Below are 6,000 nucleotides of genomic sequence, written 5' to 3'. Positions count from 1 at the left end.
AAATAAATGAAGGAGAAGGGATAAATCTGCAGAATGTCAAATAATTTATTTGAATTCTCCACTTTATTTATTTTATTTATTTATTTTTTTGGGACAGAGTCTGGCTGGATTCTCCACTTTCAGGAAGATGGAGCACAACTCCCCATTCCTTAAGAGTGGGTGGCACATAGTCTGGTGTCTTCCCCCAAGATCGTATGCGTTTCTGGAAGGGTTTATGTTCTCAGGGCCACACTGGTCTCCAGACTTCTTCCATGTACACTGCCCCCTAATTCCTTTCTAAGGTCACACAAGCATGAAATCGGATTCTACATCTATTGCTAACAACAAAAAAGCCCCATTTCCATGAAGCACTGAAGAATTGAGTAGGCTGAAACTGGACCAAGATCTTCCATCACAATAATAGAAAAACCTGCAAATGTGATGGCAGGTATCGTCATTCCCACACATCCAGCACCCACAGTAAGTATTTCCCCAACCATCATCACTCCCCGCACCTACAGTCCCCAACGCTTTTCATCTCGTCGGTTTGTTCCCTTCCTGATAATTCCACCTCTCCTTTCCCTGCTCTTTTATCTCTCGCCCTACTTCACAGGAGTAAGCCTCCTAGTCCTACACAGAGCAATTTACTCAGCTCCCTGAATTATCTAGGAATTTCCCCAAAGACTAGAGTTTGTGGAGATACTTTCCTTTAGGTTTAGAGAGCATTGAGGAGCTTAAGTACCATGGGTTGATGACAGAGGTGACAGGATTCTGGGGGCAGTCTGCTCTTCCAGATGCATAATCCTTTTGGATAGGGCAAGCAGACCTGTGGACATATTAGAGTCCTATAATTCATACAGTTTTAGGGCTGAAAAGGTCTTTATGGGTCACTTACCCTTACGTTGAAGAAAGTAAGCCCTGGGGCTCTTTAGTGACCCACCTTGGGTCACATTGTCTACCTTCTACAAACTCTGTGCTTGTAGAAAATAGACTTTCAACCAAATGTTCTTGGAACATAATCTTTTTTTTTTTTTGAGACGGAGTCTCGCTCTGTCGTCCGGGCTGGAGTGCAGTGGCGCGATCTCGGCTCACTGCAAGCTCCGCCTCCCGGGTTCACGCCATTCTCCTGCCTCAGCCTCCCGAGTAGCTGGGGCTACAAGCGCTCGCCACCACGCCTGGCTAATTTTTTTGGATTTTTTAGCAGAGACGGGGTTTCACCATGTTAGCCAGGATGGTCTCGATCTCCTGACCTCGTGATCCGCCCGCCTCGGCCTCCCAAAGTGCTGGGATTACAGGCGTGAGACACCGCGCCCGGCCGGAACATAATCTTTTAACAGGTTTTCACATTTGGATTTCTAGATACAGTAAGTAGCCAGTTATTACTTTAACGTCAGAAAAAGACGTCTTTAATTTTTTTATACTCGGTAGTAGAAAAATTACGAAACAAGGTACTTGAAAACACCAACTGTGTATTTCCTAGGGAAAAACTAGCAAAGGCGATCTTCACAAAGGGTGGACGGTACCTTATACATCAAACCCAACGATCCCATCCCACACTTTACATTCAGCTTAACCAGAAGTAAAACCTCTTGTCACACCGTCACCGTTATTCCAATTATGGCAATAACGACCTCCTTCTACGGATGCGGTTGACAGATAAGATCTCTAAACCGCTGCTAATCAATCGGTCCTGACTCAAGAATTTCTTATCTGCCTGATTCAGAAAATACAGATGCTGGAAGCTCACCGGCTTGTTCGGGGAAAGAACGCTAAGCAAGAATAAAATTTTATTTCAAAGCGCCAAAAATCTCGAATTCTGAGGTCCACAGCGAGGTTTCCCACAGCAACTCACAGTTGTTCCCTTCTGAGAACGTAGCTCCGTGAAATGCGCATCCCTACTCGGTCCAGAGAAATAGATCAATGGGAAAAAGGATTGAATCAACCAAGTAGGCTGGGCGGGAGACAGCCTTAACCCACGGGCGCGGGTGAGTCGTATGAGCAAGGGGCAGGCGGGAGCGACGTGGGGCGACGCTCACTAACGATCAGAGCGGCGCGCGACGCAACGAAGCGCGAAGGCCGCAGGCTGCGCGCTCCCTCGCAGCAGCCGGGCGGGCAAAAGCCCCCAGTCCTCGGCCCCCGCGCAAGCGACGCCGGGAAATGCCCACATCCGGGAAACCTGTAGCGGAGTGCGGCGTCGGCGACACTGAGTGGAAGGCAAAATGGCGGCGGCGGCGGTGGCCTGGTGTTAAGGGGAGAGCCAGGTCCTCGCGACCCCCGCGACGGGCCGCGCTGGCCCGCGGCAGCCCCGCCGTTCCTCTCCCCGCTCTGCCCCACCAGGGATACTTGGGGTTGCTGGGACGGGCTCCGGCCGCCTCAGCGTCCGCCCTCAGGCCCGTGGCCGCTGTCCAGGAGCTCTGCTCTTCCCTCCAGGTAGGTCCGGGGCTGGCGTAGCGGGTGCTCTCCTCCCGTGCTCGAGTTGGCGGGGCGGTGGCCGCCGGGGCCCACGCCCATCCCCGCTGGCGAGGGTCCAGACGTTGCTGTGGACTGGCGGGCAGAGCCGGCACGCTGCGGGCCTGACTTGGCTAGTTGCATTGACCCGAGCTGAGCCCTGCCCTGGGGAAGCGAGGGTTGGCCGCGCCCGGTGCTGCAGGAAGAGCCCCAGGCTTTTCGGCCTCGGAGGTGCAGGTTTGGCTGGGTTGAGTCTGTCTCTCTGGCGGCCTGTCTCCCACCCCACCCCCAACACGCAAGTCGGCGGTGTCCAGGAGGGAAGGAACGGGAAAGGTGGTTCTGAAGGAAAATTGCAGTAAAAGAGCTACAGTTCTTTGGATCCCAGAGGGCCTTGATCCTGGGTATACTTTGGAGAAATCCTGGGAGTCTCTTACGTCTAGTTCAGTGTGATTTTAGGTTACTGTTCATAGTTGGAAGAGGTGGGAGAGATGGAAAGGTCTTTATGGAGTAGGAGTGTGTATATAAATACAGCAAATGAAGGAACGGCAATTAAGGAAACAGTGTTTTTTATAACCTGAAATGGCTTGTAGCTCAATGAATGCCTCTCAGATGACTTGATTTATCCCCCTTCTGACTTCTCTGTCAACTTCTAAGGGAACAAAATTTAATGTTTGTCAACTCATATGTTAATACGGCTTTTAAAACATGTATCATCCTCCAGAAGTTATTCATAAATCTAGTGAACAATAAGTATAATCTCATGCACAGAAGTAATATTGTATAACTCCAGTTTTGGAAATGGATTTGAATGTTAGCGATCATGAAACTTGTCTGAACTTTATGAATTATTTATTGAAGGTTAAAATTTTTTATCAAATTTCCTCCGTGAGGAAGAAAAGGTAGGACATTATAATTGGAATGAATGTTCTGTGCTACGAAAACAAAGCTTATCTCTGACGGTAAAATGGGGTAGTTGATTCCCTAAGGCAGTGGAGGAATTTGAACAGTAGAAGAAGTAGCATTGTGTTAGTCCAGTTGGCTGCTATTGCAAGAAACTAGATCATGGTCCATGCTTGGAATGGCACATTCTATGCCTAAATATTGATTGAATATGCCTTGCTGCTCACCAAAAAATACTTCTACTACATTTTTAATGTATAATATCTGGCTTTCATTGTGTAGGTCGTTTTTATTTTTGTTGTTTTTATTGCAAGTCCTTGTTCTATATAAATAGTCTTGGAACCGTTCTAATCCTGGTTATTTGGTTATTTTAGATGTTTTATTTACGTTAATGGGAGATTGTTATACATCACAAAAGTATTTAGTCATTGAATAACATTTTCGCCAATTAGAAACAGCAGTCATTTTTCAGCATGAAGATACAGTGTTGCTTTCACTTTTGATCCGACAATTATTAGAAAGTGAACTGAAGAAAATGTCAGTATGCAGTTTCCTTTAAAGATGGGAACTCGCTATGTTGCCTGCGCTGGATTCCAACTCCTGGGCTCGAGCAAATCCTCCCACCACAGCCTTTCAAGTAGCTGGGACTACAGGTGCACTACTGCACCCAGCCAGGGTACCTTTCTGAAAAACTTAATTCAACCCAAGTTAACACTTTGAAATCTTATGTAATGTTACCATTTTTTTTTCCTAAGTTGGACAAACTAATCAATGATACTTGTTTGTTGATGCTTGTATTTTTGGTGAGGGTCTGAACTTTAAAAAAAAAAAAAAAAAAAAATGGAGATTTGTCATACCCAGGCAGTTTGATTCCAGAGCTCTTACTTTAACCATGAGGTTAAAAGTCATTGAAAGTTATGGAGTAGATAGGTGACATGATCGGAATTAAGACGAATCTGGCCCCATCGTAGTGTGGGTTAAAAAGGTAAGCAGTTTTGCTTTGAAGAATTATTTTAAAAATTCTTTTTGCCTAGTAATAATTTGAATTTTCACATGTCATAGCAGCAAAGATTGTTGAGATTTAGTAATGCCATTATTAACCATGCCTTGTTGTGGGGATTATAAAATTAGTATAACTTTCTAGAAGGCATTCTGACAAGTATCAGAATTTTAAATATGTATTCTCTTTGATCCAGCAATTCCACTTCCGGGAATTTAAGAAAAATGCTCAGCAATGTGTGCACAAGAATTTTTACTACAGCAATTTTTTTTATTAACTAATTTCATTATGTGCAAGGAATATGCTCTATGTATATTATACATATGTTCATTTTATTAAACTGTGAGGCATAATAAAATGAACATCCATGAACTTACCACCTGAACTCAGAACAAGAATATTACCAGTATAGTTGAAGTTACCAGTTTGCAGTATTATTTCACATTAGCAAAAAAATGAGGAACAACCTAAATGTCCATCAGTCAGGGATTTATAAGTAATAGTACCTCTAGCCGGGTGCGGTGGCTCATGCCTGTAACCAGCACTTTGGGGGGCCAAGGCAGGCGGATTACCTGAGGTCTGGAGTTTGAGACCAGCCTGGCCAACATGGTGAAACCCCATCTCTACTAAAAATACAAAAATTAGCTGGGTGTGGTAGCGCGTGCCTGTAGTCCCAGCTACTTGTAAGGCTGAGGCAGGAGAATCACTTGAACCCGAGTTGCAGTGAGCCGAGATGGCACCACGGCACTCCAGCCTGCGACAGAGTGAGACTCCGTCTTAAAAATAAATAAATAAATAAATAAATAATAGTAAATCTACATGATGAAATTCAATATCAGGGTATTTAAAGGAATAAGGTTGAACTATCATGCTTTCTCAATTCTGAAATACCACTAAATCTAAGATAAGCCATCTATTTAGTAGCAATTTTTTAGCTGGAAGAAAGTAAACATAAAGTTTTATTAATAATAGCATACATTTATTCATTCAATTGTATACCATTTTCGTCTGTCACAATAAAGTTTGAGTCTCAGCCTTATTCACATTCAGAATCTAGGATTCTTCTGAATTACTTTGGTTAGTTAATGCAACATCATGATAACAGGCTGCTTTTCATAATGCTAGTTAATTATCTTAACCTATATTTTCTTTATGATTGTGTGTATAATTTTAAGGTATATTGAAGAATACTGGGGTTTTGCTTTCCTTTCCTTTTTGCTTACTTAGTTTTTTTTCTTCTTCTTCTTAATTGAATTGCCTATAGCTGGAAATTAAACAGCTTCTTCTGAAGATAACTCCAAAAGTTTTGGCAGATTTTTGAGTCTGTCTTACCTTTGAAAATTCTGTGATCTTGCTTGAATTTAATAATTACTTATGCGTTTAATTGCATTGTCTATTGAATGACAGTTTGAGTGCACAATACTATATCACAATGGAATCTTTTCAGAACATTTTGTGGACCAGGCATGGTGTAATTCCAGTATTTTGGGAGGCTGAGGCAGGAGGAACACTTGAATTCAGGAGTTTGAGACCAGCCTGGGCAACCTAGCAAGATCTCCATCTCTATTTACAAAAATAATAATAGCTGGGCGTGGTAGCTCATGCTTGTAATCCCAGCACTTTGGGAGGCTGAGGTGGGTGGATCACATGAGGTCAGGAGTTCAAGACCAACC

General features: G+C 43.8%; 1 protein-coding gene across 3 annotated transcripts in view; it reads left to right on the top strand.

Annotated features, from left to right (window-relative positions):
• The first annotated feature begins 1,949 nt into the window (after positions 1 to 1,949).
• The window catches only part of LATS1 (large tumor suppressor kinase 1), a 66,129-nt gene continuing 62,078 nt past the window's right edge, over positions 1,950 to 6,000 (top strand). For all 3 annotated transcript variants that reach the window (XM_054491985.2, XM_063667105.1, XM_063667102.1), the window contains exon 1: positions 1,950 to 2,409. The gene's annotated coding sequence lies outside the window, so the exon portion shown is untranslated. The remainder of the gene's footprint in view (positions 2,410 to 6,000) is intronic.

This window comes from Pongo pygmaeus, chromosome 5, assembly GCF_028885625.2.
Source record: "Pongo pygmaeus isolate AG05252 chromosome 5, NHGRI_mPonPyg2-v2.0_pri, whole genome shotgun sequence".
NCBI classification, from domain to species: Eukaryota; Metazoa; Chordata; class Mammalia; order Primates; family Hominidae; genus Pongo; species Pongo pygmaeus.
Note: the sequence above shows the minus strand (reverse complement) of the source record. Positions and strands in the feature narration are given on the sequence as shown.